This window comes from Rhodnius prolixus, unplaced genomic scaffold (genome assembly GCF_049639745.1).
Source record: "Rhodnius prolixus isolate KJV_2025 unplaced genomic scaffold, Rpr scaffold_2, whole genome shotgun sequence".
NCBI lineage: Eukaryota > Metazoa > Arthropoda > Insecta > Hemiptera > Reduviidae > Rhodnius > Rhodnius prolixus.
Window position 1 is genome coordinate 20,133,562 of NW_027411592.1, and position 15,543 is coordinate 20,149,104.

At 33.6% G+C, this 15,543-nt stretch overlaps 1 protein-coding gene across 2 annotated transcripts in view; it reads right to left on the reverse strand.

Moving 5' to 3' along the window:
- The window catches only part of LOC141449241 (basic helix-loop-helix ARNT-like protein 1), a 186,697-nt gene that overhangs the window by 16,938 nt on the left and 154,216 nt on the right, over positions 1–15,543 (reverse strand). The window lies entirely within an intron of this gene.

Genomic DNA, 15,543 nt, shown 5'->3' on the forward strand with positions numbered 1-15,543 from the left:
GTTTTTACAACCGAATTAGTTGCTATTTTAGAAGCTCTTAAACATGTACAATCAATGCAATATTTAGAATTAATAATTGTCAGACTGCCAAAGTGCTCTGTATAAACTAAAATCAGTTAAAATACATAAAATATATAACCATTTAATTATTAATACAATGAAAAGACTAATAGAATCGAAAAGTGTAGGAAAAACAGTAAGGCTGGTGTGGAGAGTAGACCATTGCGGAATAGAGGGCAACGAGAGGATGGATATAGTGGCGAAAGAAGCTGCATTGGGCGGTCCGTTACTATCGGTGTCTCTGCCTCATTCTGACTTTAAAGCCTGTAATAGGAAGGAGATAAACGAAAAGTGGCAAAAGACTTACTCAGAATCTCCTAACGGGCAATTTTATAAATCGTTAGTCCCTAAAGTAGGTCATAAACATTGGTTCCGCGATGGATCAAGCTCCAAACAGTATGTCTCCATTGTCAATAGAATGCCAAGTGATCATTACCTAAGTAAGAAGTATCTTCATAATATAGGTGAAGAGACATCCTCTCCTCTTTGCAAAACTTGTGACTGTCCAGAAGACATGGAGCACATTGTCATGAGCTGCTCCAAATATACATACCATAGAGATCAGCTTTTTAAAAATTTAAGATCTCAATTGCCGGCAAATATAACATACCTTAGCATTCTAAAGAATAGAAAAGCTTTTGATGAACTGGTTTTCACTTCAGTATCAGTCTTAAGGCTATCCTAAATAAAAATTAGGATCTATGAAGATAATTTTCAGGGGGCAGGTATTGCTCAAGTGGTCAAGAGTGTGGCTCTGTAGTTTGGAAAATCCCAAGTTCGAATCCAGCGTATGACTACTTTTTATTTGTTAAAAAAAACTGTTCAGAGTAAAGTATGAGCTTCCTCCTAGTCCACAACACCTGTTTGGTAGTTGGACGTTCAGCCCGTCTGAAAAAAATAGGCGTTTACTATACTCTAAAGATAATTTTTTGGCTAATAGTGTAAACTGATGCCAAAGGTGGGGGAAAAAATCCAAGTTATGAAATATTGGTAAGCCTAGGAAAATGGTCGCAGTTTTTCCGACGGAACTAGTTATAATACAGGTGTGCGGCTCAGATTATAAAATAAGGATGGATAATCAATTGTTTTTGCAAAACACAACTTTAGATAGTACGCATTGTTGATTTTGCTTGCAGTAGGCGCTAAAAAGACAGCAACAGTAGTTACAATGGATTTGTGTCTACAAAGTTGTTTACGGGAAATGTAACAAAAAAACAAAAAAAACAACAACAATTAAAAGCAAAGGACGTCATTGTAAACGACAAACAGACAAAAAATGAAGGACTGAGGAGGATTATTTTGCAAATAAGTCGAAACACCGCAGGAGGTTGGAATATAAAAATAAGAAACACATAATAATGATGAAAATGAAGCAATCAAAAATATGCTGATTAGCTAATGATGCTTGATTGTATTTTCATCCACGTTTCTTCTTATTGCTTGCAGAACAGTAAAGGATTTTGTGATATAAATAACTTTATTCTGTCCTCTTTACTAAAAATGTTAGCGAGGTTCCAATGCGATTCTGCACTGGATTCCCAATCGGCCTTGGGTTTCATAAAAAAAAGTAATATTTTTCTATTAAATAGATATAAATGAACCGTACAAAGAAAATATAACGTAATCTACGGCAAGGAAAACTGTTAATCGGTGGTTAGTGGGATAAAAGAAAACTATTTAAAAACATGTTTTTTAGACTCTTTGGTAGAAAGAAAAACGGTACACTTGATTTTAATTGCATCGAAAATAACGAAATGACAAAAGCTTTCAATTGTAAGTGCATTATTATAAAATAGATGTGGAAGTTATTCAAGAAAGGAAGATGCATATTGCGCATACTACACCAATCTTCGGGATTAACTAAAACCCCAGTTAACAGCCCGTGATATCTCTTATGGACCCAAATTTCAACCAGATTGAGCAATGAACCGTGAAAGACAGACATTCTCTTCTGCTTAGCGGTTTCACCGCTGAATCCAAAAGAGGATAATAATTTATCATTAACAATTCACCTCTTCTCTCAATTAGCCGTCACAGCTCTCGCAGAGATAGATTTGCAGAATCATCACTTACCATTCTAAATAAAGTAAATTCTTTTTGATTCCCTGAAGAAAAATGATCGCGAAGTAGCCAGCATTCGCTCAGTAAAATCCTTGTATCAGTATGCTCAGTAAAATTTTGTTATCAATTTAGAAAAAAACATCATCTAAAAAGAAAGAATCAGAGCTAACGGATTCATTCCAATGATGAAACCACAGGACTCAATTGATGATTTCATTATAAGATTTTTTTCGCATTGACTGCAGCGTCAATTAACTGCAATTCTGATCAATCTGTGCAAGGGAAGATTCAAGATTCTCAAACTATATTGTTTTCTCTTAATTCTTAATTCTAGCCTTTGGTAAACCTGAGATTGCTTAAAAGAGTATGGATGGACAAACTGCATTAAATAAATGAAATAAGTTAAAATAAATAATGAATAGGATGAACAAATAACTGCCAGTTTCAGTCATAATAAACTTTATTATGCCGAGTTTTCGACCTAGGAACATGGTCATCTTCAGGGTTAATTTACAATGTACTGTTTTACATCATTAGAGGGTTGGTATGTCTTCTGTGTCAGAGTCCACGAACAGACAAGACTGAAGACACACCAACCCTCTAATGATGTAAAACAGTACATTGTAAATTAGCCCTGAAGATGACCTAGTATCCTAGGTCGATAGCTCGGCATAATAAAGTTTATAATGACTGAAACTGATCAAACTGATCAGTTTATATGACTGCTCGCAATAAGATCCCAAACAGTACTCGTCAGCTCAGAAGCACTAACTGGACTGCCATAATTGGCATAGAGTACCCATGCTAGAAAACTGAGCAAACTGTAATCGGACCGTGCGTAGATCAAAATTTTTCAAAAAGATAAAAATATTTTATTTAAGATTTCAGTTAAAAGAAATAAAAGATCTTATTTAGATTTCAAAACTGATTTCTATAACAAACCAAACCAATGTCAAATTGATTTGAGATGAATCAGAGCAATCAGAGAACCATATCATAAAATAACAGTTTGGATCATACTCCATTCGTTTGGCATAGGAACGTTCCAAAAAATTTGGCCTACAAGTGAAAATTAATTAAAATTTTCCATCAGAACCGAAATTTTACTTGCATACAAATAGAACATCGATGGTTCAACAAATAATCACAAACCACTTGGTAACAACTAATCGTTTACTGCCTGATGGAACAAACCTTATTGTATACAAAACAGAACTCCAAAACAAAGTTAAAAACTTCATTACAGTTACTGTTTCTCCGTTAAACATTTAAGAAAAATAAAAACCCAAAAAGCAATATACTAAAAAGAAAACACAGCTAATGACTTCTAGCAGTTATAACTTTACTTTTACTAACAAGAAACTACAGAAACATCCCCACGTGTAACACATCATACACTTAGATAACACAAGCCTATAAAAATATTTTCAAGGACAGAAATTGTTTGTTATTTTGTTTTTCTAATGGAGAATTAGAGTTTTACTTTACTCAAATTGTATTAGATGTCCATGTTCTACGAAATTAATTTACATTTGTAATGTTTTCTTTAAAATGGAGATTACTAAGCATTCGTTTAAACTTTTAACGCTGCTGTATTTGAGAGTCGAAGAAGTTTCTTGACTTCTGAGACCAGCTCCATTCATGTCGATATGTTTTAAAGGGCGAATTTCGTTGAAATCACTGGACTAAAGTATAAGTAAATATTTTTACATTCAGAAATGTAAAATATGTACAAAAATGTTGACCGCACTCAACGTTGCTATACTAAGAGCAGAGATTGCAGCAACTGTACCAGTAAAGGACGATAGTCATATCTTCAGTTCATTTTAAACTGGCCAAACCGCTAAATTCCATTTTGTACTTCACCATATTAATCCATGGACATCTTTACCTCTGCATCAGAGTCATATCATTAAATTCATCTGAAGGCAATCCCGCACTTCGGAAAACATCAACAATTTGGTTCTTCATAGCCTACATTCTTTTGTGGCTTTCGAGCTTGCTGTCAGTTTCCCGATGTCCAGATAAACAGCGTGAATAACAACCGAGAAATACTTATCACAACTATTTTTATCATCTCATTTGCCTTATTGTAATAGCAAGATTAATGCAGATAATCTTCAAATTTATTATCATTGTGCTTCTGCTTCAGTAGATGATGGCACTCGCAACATACTAGAAGATATCTACTCTGTATATTTCCGGGATGAGATAAATGATTTCAAAATTAATATCTCTATAACTGAAATGTTGTGAGGAATGAGAATTGCAGATTTTTTAACAGAATTAATCACCAACTACCCGATATGGAAGTAATGGGATTGCGCATCTCCTTCATAAATTACTAAAGTTACTAACAAACTCTTCTGAATTGAACAAAAAGGGAAATTTCAAAATGCATAATCAACTTTATCTTAGTTAAAATTAACCAATTTTGTCTGCAGAATTCCACAAGTTACTAATCTCTCCACACTCCTTACTTCTTCATCATGACTACTACTGTCTGGAATACGACCATCTCACTGACGAACAGAAAACTTACCAAAAACCCTTCTTGCATTGTTTTATTTTTCACCTGAAGAAAGGTCAAAACATGACTACAAAGCTCAATTCTCTTCTTTAGTTGAACTGTTAAAATTAAAGAACTTTATTCTTACTTCTACCTGTGTTCCTTCTTGACTTATCGACTCAGTAATCTACTGTAACTAAACGATTGTCTAGAACTGACTTATCAAACCCCACCGCACTGTACTATTCATTAAAACACTCCTTTGGTACAGCTGGCAATAAATTTTGGAATTACCTGCCATTATAAATTAGGGAATTTAGAACTATTACTTTTTTTAAGAATAGATTGTATAATAAGATAGTAAATAAGATTATTTAAAGATTTTTCCATCCTGAAAACCTAATAAATAAACTGGAATTAAATAATAAAATGGAAAGAAAGGCAAACTACAGTAAAATAAAAGTGAATTCATAAATTATATTCAAAACTAGACCCGAATCAGGCAGAATTCTATATCCAGAATAATACAATAAATCTACAAAGAAAATCTCTCATATTAAAAGCAAGAGGCGAACTGTTAGACTTGAACTATCAACCATGGAGTAAGAATAGGGTGTTTACGTGTTCCTTGTGTCCCGGAAGATACTAGTCACTTCCTAATAATATGCCCAATTCTACGGGAATTTAGAAAGGGATATTTTGGTAAAATAAAATTAAATCAAGAGGAGGTGGTCAACTTATTAAATGGTACCAACTGGACACCACTTGCTAAATACCTAAAGTTATAAAATATAGGATGTTCCTGGTTGAGCATTTCCAACATAATCACAATTAAAGTAATAGATGAATGAGTCCGTAAAATACGGAAATATAATTTGTAATATTGAATATTAGATGTACTTTGTTTTGTATTTCAAATTAACTGTGTGAATACAGTGGTCAAAAAAAGTATTCATACACTTAAGTTTTCTTACTTTATCTACTGAACTTTTGTATCTAGGATGACTATTTCTTCAGCACTGAAATCGAAGATAGTAACAATGAATTTAATGCTCTCATTTTCTTTTATAAACATACAAGAATTGAGTAAAAAGCAGAAAAATAAAACCCTATTGAAAATTCATGGTCTTGTTTAGAGTGAAAAATTGAAATGTTCTTCCAAAAAAGAGCTCAGAACCAATTTAAAGAAATCATGGGCAGAAATCACATCTCAAGAGACACTAAACCTGGTAGAATCTATGCCAAGGAGGCTTCAGGCAATAATAAATGCAAAGGGATTGCTTACAAAATATTAGGTCTTTAGTTTTGCGTTAATTATAACACTCAGACTGAGTGTATGAATACTTATTTGGCATACAATAAATTATTTTTCTGCTTTTTAATCAATTTATTATGTTTATAAAAGAAAATGAGAGCATTAAATTCATTGTTACTATCTTCGATTTCAGTGCTGAAGAAATAGTCATCCTAGATACAAAAGTTCAGTAGATAAAGTAAGAAAACTTAGTGTATGAATACTTTTTTTGACCACTGTATATATTTCTGAACTAATAAAAACAATAAATACTGTAATTAGAGGTTAAACTCAAATTATGCCATTCGCAAGACGCCATAAAGCCACTGTCTTGTACGCTTTTTGGTATATATCTGTATTTGTATTTAAATGTTTTGTAAAATAAAAGCATTTATTCATTCATTCATTATTTCAAGATTTAAAACCTTTTTTTCTGTTTTAATTCGTTCAAATCTCCTTTCACTTCATTCATTTCTATTTTATTTTATTTATTTTTTTTTCAGCTCCTTATTTATCAATTAGTGGTGATGGGAATTAATATCCATTAATATTTTAATTAATATTTTGCCGTATTAAAAAGAGCTTAATATTACCACTCGAACTTAGATGACCAATTGTAACAATATTGTCCACATTCTTCTGGACCAATGTCTCTCTCGACATTTTAACTACACAACATTTTCTAGACATCTCTCACAGTGCGGCTGTTTGTTTAATTAAGTTTGTACCCGACAGTTATGGCCATCTGGTAGCTAAAGAACATCGCCGTCTTGGAGTGCACACAGTTTTATTCATGAGTTAGCATTATGATATTCTCTAATCTAATCTTATTAAGAAGTTATCTAACCGCATCTTATAGTACCACCGTCTCATATCGCGCATATCTCAGCATCGTCAGCAACAGCCTCTCTCTGAACTGTCCGTTTATCACTCAACTCACCGTCCTACTCTCTCAGGCGTCATTAAAAAAAGGAGACTTTTTTCTCATTTATCTACCTCAAATATCGGGGGGCTACCTCTCATAGGACCCTTACAAGAAAGCCCCCTTCTTTGTACAAAATTAATGAAGTTTATAGCTTACCCAGATCTCTAAAATGTTTCTTTTAAAAATAATATTTATAAATTTTGCAAGAATTTGAGATAGAGTATCTTAGTCTACAGAACCTTGTTGTCTTTTTCTCACAAACACACAGATCAGTGACAAACCCTCAGTATAGACCAGGGGTCAGCAACCTATTTTAAGTAGAGAGCCATTTCTCCTTAAATAATCTTAATAAATCTTACCAAGAGCCGCAAGGATGATAGTGTGAACAACGCTGTAGATCATTTTGTATTCACAATTTATTATTTTATGATATTCAATAACATTTAAATGTTTTATATATTTATTTTCACATATTGCAAAGTAAATAAACAAATAAATAATAACTTAACCAATGAAAAGGCGGCAGTCTTACAATATAAATCAAGTACTTTATTTTGATATTGTATAATTCTCTTCAATTTCGAACCTATCACATTTAAAATTATTTTTGAAAAAATACCTTTAATATATGGAATTTTCATTCGTTTCAATAAAATTAAAATATAAACTATATTTTGGGCACGCTGAAGAGCCACACAATTTGGATAAAAGAGCCGCATGCGGCTCGCGAGCCGCTGGTTGCCGACCCCTGGTATAGACGATCGTTCTTGCCTTGTATAAGCAGCCATAAACCCACAATATATCCAAATGTGGTACTGCACTTTTTTCCTTAGATTCACATTAGGTTTTTTTTCTGTCCGAGTTTACAATATTGAAAAATACATTAATCAAATAAATGAGATCTCGAACTTGATTATATTTGTAACAAGATTGGTGACCTGTATTAACTAAAAGTGTCAAAATCTTTCTGTTTCATTTATTACATTGCAGTGCTTACATTTTCTATTTTCATCGAAACCGAATAATGTTAAATGCTAAAATAGATACTTTTTTCATTCTTCTATTTCATACTAGCCGAAAATTGAAGATGTTTTTCCTGTCCAGGAAAGCACAGTATGCAAATGTGCATTAACCAATTAAATTCAGTTAATATTTGAAATAATTATTGAACTATTTAAATGGTTCCGATCCACAAACTAATTGCGCAATAGTTCATTCAAATAATTGTTTAGTTATTATTATATTTGTTTATTTATCCAGATCGATAGATATGTGTTATTGTTCAATTCTTTGAAAAGACTGTGCGTAGTTCCAATTGGTACATCCAAAACTTTGCAGTGGAAATACACAATAACAGTTCACTTAGAAAGCGTAAGAAGGGCTTATTCATGGTCAGGGATGACTTTAAATGAGTTGGACCGGGAGGACTTCCTCAGCTGAAATACTGTACCTTAAAACATACTTTGTTGGTCAATTCCAAATCTTTGTGCAGTTGAATATTTCCTTGCAAATCAAGAAGCGTTTAAGGCAATTCTGACTACTCTAATTTGGAACTTCAAACTTGATGATCCTCAAATTCTAAATTTGGTCACTAAATTGTATTTTAGTAAATATAATACAATTTTTTATTTTCTATTAGTCAACTAGTAAGATAACTTATTGCGGTTGTGCAGAAATATGTTTTGAAATACAATTTTTGAGGTCCTTGAATCTCAAAAAATAAAAATAAGTTTTGACGTACGTGTGTTTATTGTGAACAGCAAGTCACAAATTAGGAAAATCACAGAAAAAAAAAAAAAAATCGAAATTTTTAATTATTGCCACAATGGGAACGAAAATAATAGGCTATTGGAGAAAATCAGCCACCAGAATTGCCATTAACCAGTTAAGCGTGGAATTTAGTTTTTTTAAAAAAAAAAACCCACAGTGTGCAGAATTAAAATCAGACAGTGACGTATTTATACGTCGAACACAGGGCAAAACAACCAAAAGTTTACAACGTCATAATAGTCTCTGCAAGCGACTTTTTCTGCAATCTCTGGGGGGTTGAGATTACAGAGCATTCTGTGCTCATTTCAAAATCTTACACAGCATCGCGTATGCATTGCTCTAGTTAACTAGGGACACAAGAGCTTTTACAAGGAAGAAAAAGAGCTTTGAATTCTGTGCAAAATGAAATCATGCTCGTACTGAGGTCTGAACCTCTATCTAAGGTAAAATCGGCATTGCACAAGGGTTGAGAGCTTTTATTTGTGTACCTAATTCCCAATCTCTAATGCGGAGACCAAACATGTACCAACCACTTATCATTTGGCTGACTCCCTCCACCACCCTCCGTATAAAATACTCGGCATTCTATTGGTAAGATAAAGTAAATTACCCACCAAATAATATTCTTATTGTATTTTATTTATATTTCGAGTTTTTATAGTTAATGGCAATTTTATATTTTTCACGTGTATACATGTTGAACGCACCGAAACAGAGATTTGGTTTGACGTGTATACACGGAAGCCACTTTTCATCTTTTGTTTGAAGTTTTCTTAGAAAACCGCTCTAACGAATTTCCCTTAACTTCGTGCGCTGCTCATTGCACACATTGTAGAATCTTGAATTTAGAATATTTACCACGGAAAATGCTTTTTAAAATAGTTATTCAAAATTGGTAGGTTAAGTTTTCCTTTACATTGCAATTTAAGTACGATAAGCGGCCTTATCACACTGTATAATAATAGAAACTTTAAGTAAACTTACAAATTTGATAAAAAATGCTTGTGCGGACTTTTTTGTTTTGTTTAGCTACATTTCGCACAAAGAAGTTTCAACGAAAATTTTATTACGTGAATTGTGCCAAGAGAAAGTTTTTTAAGGAAATGGTATCATCGAGAAGGAAAAATGAAGCCACTGTAAAAGAATTATTGAGGAAGTTGGTTATTCTAAATTTAGTCCAAAAACAGATCGAAGATACTAAAACCAAACTTGCGCAGCATATCCTTAATTTCTGTTTCACTTTAACATTTTTCAACACTTTACTACTTTTTAATTTATCTACGAACATTTTGTATGACGTGCTAATATTACTACTTTTTTTTTTCGACCCATCGACTGCTGAGAGTCATTAGCGCCAATTACTGTTATCTCTTTGTAAGGCAGCAATAAGTCGACAGTTTAAACAAGGTGTTTTCCTTCTTGTTTCTATTTAGTTGAAAATAGGCTAAATTATGTCAAACAACACTTCTAAACCTTACCTATTAACAGACCCTCCAACAGTTGGGTAGATTTCACAACGGCCTTCAAAACATTTCTGCACAATACTAAGGATAAAATTCTGGCGAAAGAAGCAGTAAGATATTACTACGTAAAAGTAAAAAAGTATCTCCTAAGCATTCGGACTTCCTAAAGTAGTAATAATCAGAATTTCCGTTCCGACCATCTGCAGCCTCCTCTCGAAGAGGCGTAGCGCCAAAATCTTGATATTTTACAGAAATTATTTACCCACTCATCTTCTTCACGATCCAGTCCTAAAATCTCATAGGTAAATAACACTGTTCTCTAGCTAACCTTTCTTAAGTGCCTTCGGCAAAAGGCAAATCTTCTTCGGTTCCCTTCTATTTAGCTAAAATATGCAGGCCATGGTTCTTCATTTAGAGTAATCTTGGGAAAAACGAAGAAAATGAGAACTTCAAACCTACAACCTTTTTTCGTAGATTATAAATCAAAGTATGAAGATGCAAATATCCAGATGTATGGCAAAACATTCTACAAGTTGTAAAGGATTTTGGTGAGAGCGATCGACATACATATTGCTGGAAGGACTTCAGGAAGTTTTCTTTAGATTATTTGGAGTTTCTAAGGAAGTCGTGTACGATGTGTCCTCGAACTAGCTATATGAAGAACTTACGAAGTGTGGCTATTAAATAATGAGACTATTGCTGTAAAAAAAATTATTTTAAATTTATACATATTTAGTTATTATACAATATACACCCCTCCCCTAACCCTACAACGCTCCATGCGAATTTACCATTGTTCGAAACAGTGCTGGAAGTCTTTTTCTGTGAGCTCCTGCATGACGCGTGCCGCTTTTTCTTTCACAGCTTCAACGGTCTGAAATCGTGTCCCTTTTAATGCAGATTTGACTTTGGGGTACAGATAAAAGTGACATGGGGCGAATAAGGCGGATGGCCTAAAACTGGGATGTTGTACTTTTGGCTAGAAACGTCCTGACAGACAATGCAGTGTGAGCCGGCGCGTTGTCTTGATGGAGAACCCATGACTTGTTCTTCTACAAAGTGGGTCGTTTTTTCCTTACTCTTTTACGGAATTGAGCAAGCACCTCACGGTAGTAATTAATGTTGATTAATTATAATCGATATTTTCATCCGTTTTGGATGTGGAAGGGCGACCCGGGCGGTCATAATCTCCGAAGTCTTCTCGGCCATCTTGGAAACGCTTGAACCACTCAAAAACTTGCGCACGTGATAAACATTCATAGCCTTAAACTTCTTTTAATAAAAGATAAGTTTCAGTAGCGGTTTTACCCATTTCATGTGAAATTTCACAATTCGTTGCTCTAATACATTTGTAGTATCATGTTTTCGGCAAAACGAAAGAAACACCACTTACACAAACGACCGGTTCCGGTCAGACAGATTTCTCTACAAACACGTGAGACGCTACAATCGAAAGAGAAGGCTTACGCTGCACAGCTGTCGGTCGTTGGGATTTGGCGCATGCATAGTTCTTCTATAGCAGCATCAGTCTCGTTATTTAATAGCCACACCTCGTTTACCCAAAGATTAAATAGCAAAGCAAAAACAAGCTTTTATCTATTTCCGTTTATGTGTCAGTTCTAATCGTTATGTCTTGTATGTGCGCTTCGCACAAGTTATTTAACGAGTACGCCTCCCAAATGAACCACACAGAAATTAGAGCTTAAAGAATGTTTTTTTTTTTAGGGATAAGAGATGATGTGGTAGCTCCCCATCCACTAATAGCATGATTATTGTGACTGGATAGTATTAACTATTAATACGTTGAATACGTGTTAGAGGTGATTGTTGTTTCAGCTAATCAACTATAAAAAGAAGTATTGACATTGTGATTTGCACGTGTATTGTGAAATGATGAAGAGCTCTCTCCATCGTGGAAAGAGAGTTTAGCGCTGGATGTTGTTATATTGATTACTTTGTTGCATTTACTTTCCATAGCAACCAGAGAATCTCTCGTCTCTCTCTTCTCTTTCTTTCAGATTCATAAAAATATATTTATTTATTTATTCCTTTCTGATTGGCTGTCGGCTATTTCCTTCTTTATCAAACCACCTCTTCAAAAATTCTCTAAAGAACAACCAAACTGTATTCTAGATTACAAGGTTTTTTTATGGGTTTTAATTCCTTGATTTATGAAAATAACTCTACCAATTTAGAGCTTGATTCAGCCATAGTTTCGAACTACTCTGCCACAGACAAGGCACGACTTGTTTGGTAGTACTTCGAAATAGAAAAGAACTTCTTAATCTCACACTTCTTCATCTTGCTGTGAGGATGGCAAATCATATTACCAACTTTCAGAGGAGATGTTTTTGGGGAGATGAAAGAAAGCAGACTCTCTCTATTCTTCCCGACAATTCCCTCTGCCCAATTTAGTTTTTATAAATCAAAATGTTAGACACGCATATTCTATACTCTCAAAAGGATAATATTAATAGGTATAATTAATATTAAAGGTAATAATATTGATTACTGAAACCAATTATCACTCATTAGCAAGTGATCGTAAATAATTTAATGCTACAAATTATTCTCTTGTCAGCATAATCGTTTTCTTGGTTGACTTCCGGTGGAGCGCACCTTAAATTAAAAAAAAAAGACGAAAGAATCTGAACTTAATTGCATTATAGCTAGCATTATTTTCGCAAAGTTTCTGTATTAAGTGTTTTCCCACTGAGTTCTCTTTCTAAAGGCAGCCACACTAAAGTGTATTTCTTGACTTTGAACAACTGAGTACTACGAACAGCTGATTATTTGAATAAATAAAATTCAATGAGTAAATGCTTACATTTTTTACCTATGACCATTAATTACACCAGATTGCTCATCCTAAAGAAGTCTGACAAAATAGTCAAAAGAGTAAGTTTCTCCTTTGTTATAAACAAAATAGTCTACATTTTACTAAATATTACCCTGTATAATATAATGAAGAATATTTAATAAAAACAAATCAAGGGATCATTCCCTTCGTATAGAACTGTATATTTTAATTTAAAAAGAAAATGGAATAAATTCTTCAAGTGGGGCTTAAATTTATATATTTTCGAAAGAATAACATAATTGTATAAAAATAATGTTAATAAAAACGGTCTAATGAAGTAACTTTCATTTATTAAAAGAAAGAATTAATAAAAAGCAACAAAAACAGTTGCAGTATGGCTTTTAATATTAATTAAACTATTAAAAGAAGAAAATCTAAACTAGAAAATAGAAAGAAAGAAAATGAATTCTAAAAATGAGGATTAAGCAAAAGGTGGAAGTTTTAGAATACTAAATACGAAGTAATATTCAAAAGATTTGTAGGAAAATAGAGTTGGTATGATTAAGCTGCGTATTGTAAAGGCGGGGAAAACGTAGAGACAACGTTTAACATTGAAATGGCAGAGGAAGGATTTGCAAGGAATAAAATAATCCTTAGGTAAAATAGTAATAAGAAATCTGAGGATGTTAGCGAGGATCAGCTTTATACGTAGACGGAGATTAACATTGGAATGTTAGCAGCAGACCAAAGAGATTTGAAGAATGCTTTGGTTATGCAAAGAAAGAGATAAAAAAGATGGTCGTTCTGGAAGAATAAACGTTTCTGTTTTCTCCTTCGATGGCTTCGTAATAGATTAAGGAATTATCGTTCCATCAGGAGCCAGTAGGCAAGCCAATCTTTCATAAGTACGTTTACAAGCTTACCACCAAACATGACTGTTTCTTATCGTGGGTGTCCCTGGCCATTGCATCATTTTGTCCCAGTATATTTGATAAAAATGGAAAAGTGCCAAATACTCCATAAACCCTATAAATAAAATTTGCTATAATACAAATTATAGAATTCAATCTCCGCTTGGCACGCATATCTGCATCAGTAAAAGTTACATTGCACTGCAAGTTGAGCTGCAAGTTCTACTGAATTCATTGACGCAATAAAGGACTAAGAATTTTTACAAAAATATTTTCTTCAGTGAGTGATCTAGATCAACATCTTTAATACTTAATCAATTATCTAAGCAGATCAGCTGTGGCTTGTGACTCGGAAAGTATAGGCGAATTTCGCTCTTGAAATCTGTGTTGTTTTCAAAGGAAAAAGTGTACTGTTTAATGTGTGGAGATTCTCCTCTCATATAGTTTAACTTTTAGTGCATGTTAAAACTCTAAGTTGTGATGTAGGTACCAAAATATTTTATTTAGTCCTACAAATATAAACTGAACTTTTAAGGTTAGTTGGTAAGTTATTTGAACATTTTGTTTTATATATTATAAATATTTTATTAAATTTAATTTAATTAAGTGTCCATATGGAGCGTAACCATGCAACAACCAGCTGTGATCAAGATGACATGAGCATCACTGATACAGTTATAAATAAATGTTCAAAGAGAACAAATACATCTTCCAATACTCAACAAAAAAATAAAAAAAATAAAGGAAAATCCCGAAAGACCTCCGCTACTGAGGACGACGAGATCTTCGAAGATAATACAAGTATCCACCAATCATTAGAATCTCTCCGAGAAAATCCTCCGTCAGCAAATGAGACTGATCATTCTCCGGTAAAAGCAAGCAATTGTGAATCCAAATTTTACACTCCTAATCCATTTGCACCACTGAGTATAGAAGATGAACCAACACATGAAGAAAGTCAACCTGCTAAAAACATCAAACCACCTCCAATATTCATCAAAAATGTGTCCAATTATGTAGAATTCTGCAAAGTACTAACTCAGATTATTGGTCCAGACTCGTTCGAATGTAAATCCAGTGTAGACAGTCTACGGCTGTCCACAAAGACAGTGGAAGCATATAGATTGACAATACACTATCTTCAAGCCAATAAAGCAGAATACCACACCTACCAAATTAAAACAGAAAAAGCATTCCGCATTGTAATTCGGCACCTTCACCATTCCACCCCAACTGAAATAATTAAAGAGGACCTGGAACGCCATAATTTCAAAGTTAAAGGCGTAACCAATGTCAGACATCCAAAATCAAAATTACCGCTTCCATTATTTTTCGTTGATCTTGAGCCCCAACTAAACAATAAAGATATTTTCAAATTAAAAACGATTGTACATACAAGAATTAACATAGAAGAACCACACAAAACAATAGAAATTCTACAATGTAAAAGATGCCAACAATATGGCCATACAAGGTCATACTGCAATCATAATCCTAGATGCGTAAGATGTGCAGGTATGCATCCATCTTCAGAATGTAAAAAACCAATAGAAACTCCTCCAACATGTGCACTTTGTCTTGAAGCTCACTCAGCCAATTACAAAGGTTGCACTGTTCACAAAGAACTTCAGCGCCTCAGGAGAAGAAATATATATGCCAAAAATGGAATCTGGCCAGATCAACATCAAAATGGTTCATCACAGCAAACTGCTCTTCCTCCAAAAAGCTCCGAATTTCCTGTGCTTCCTGC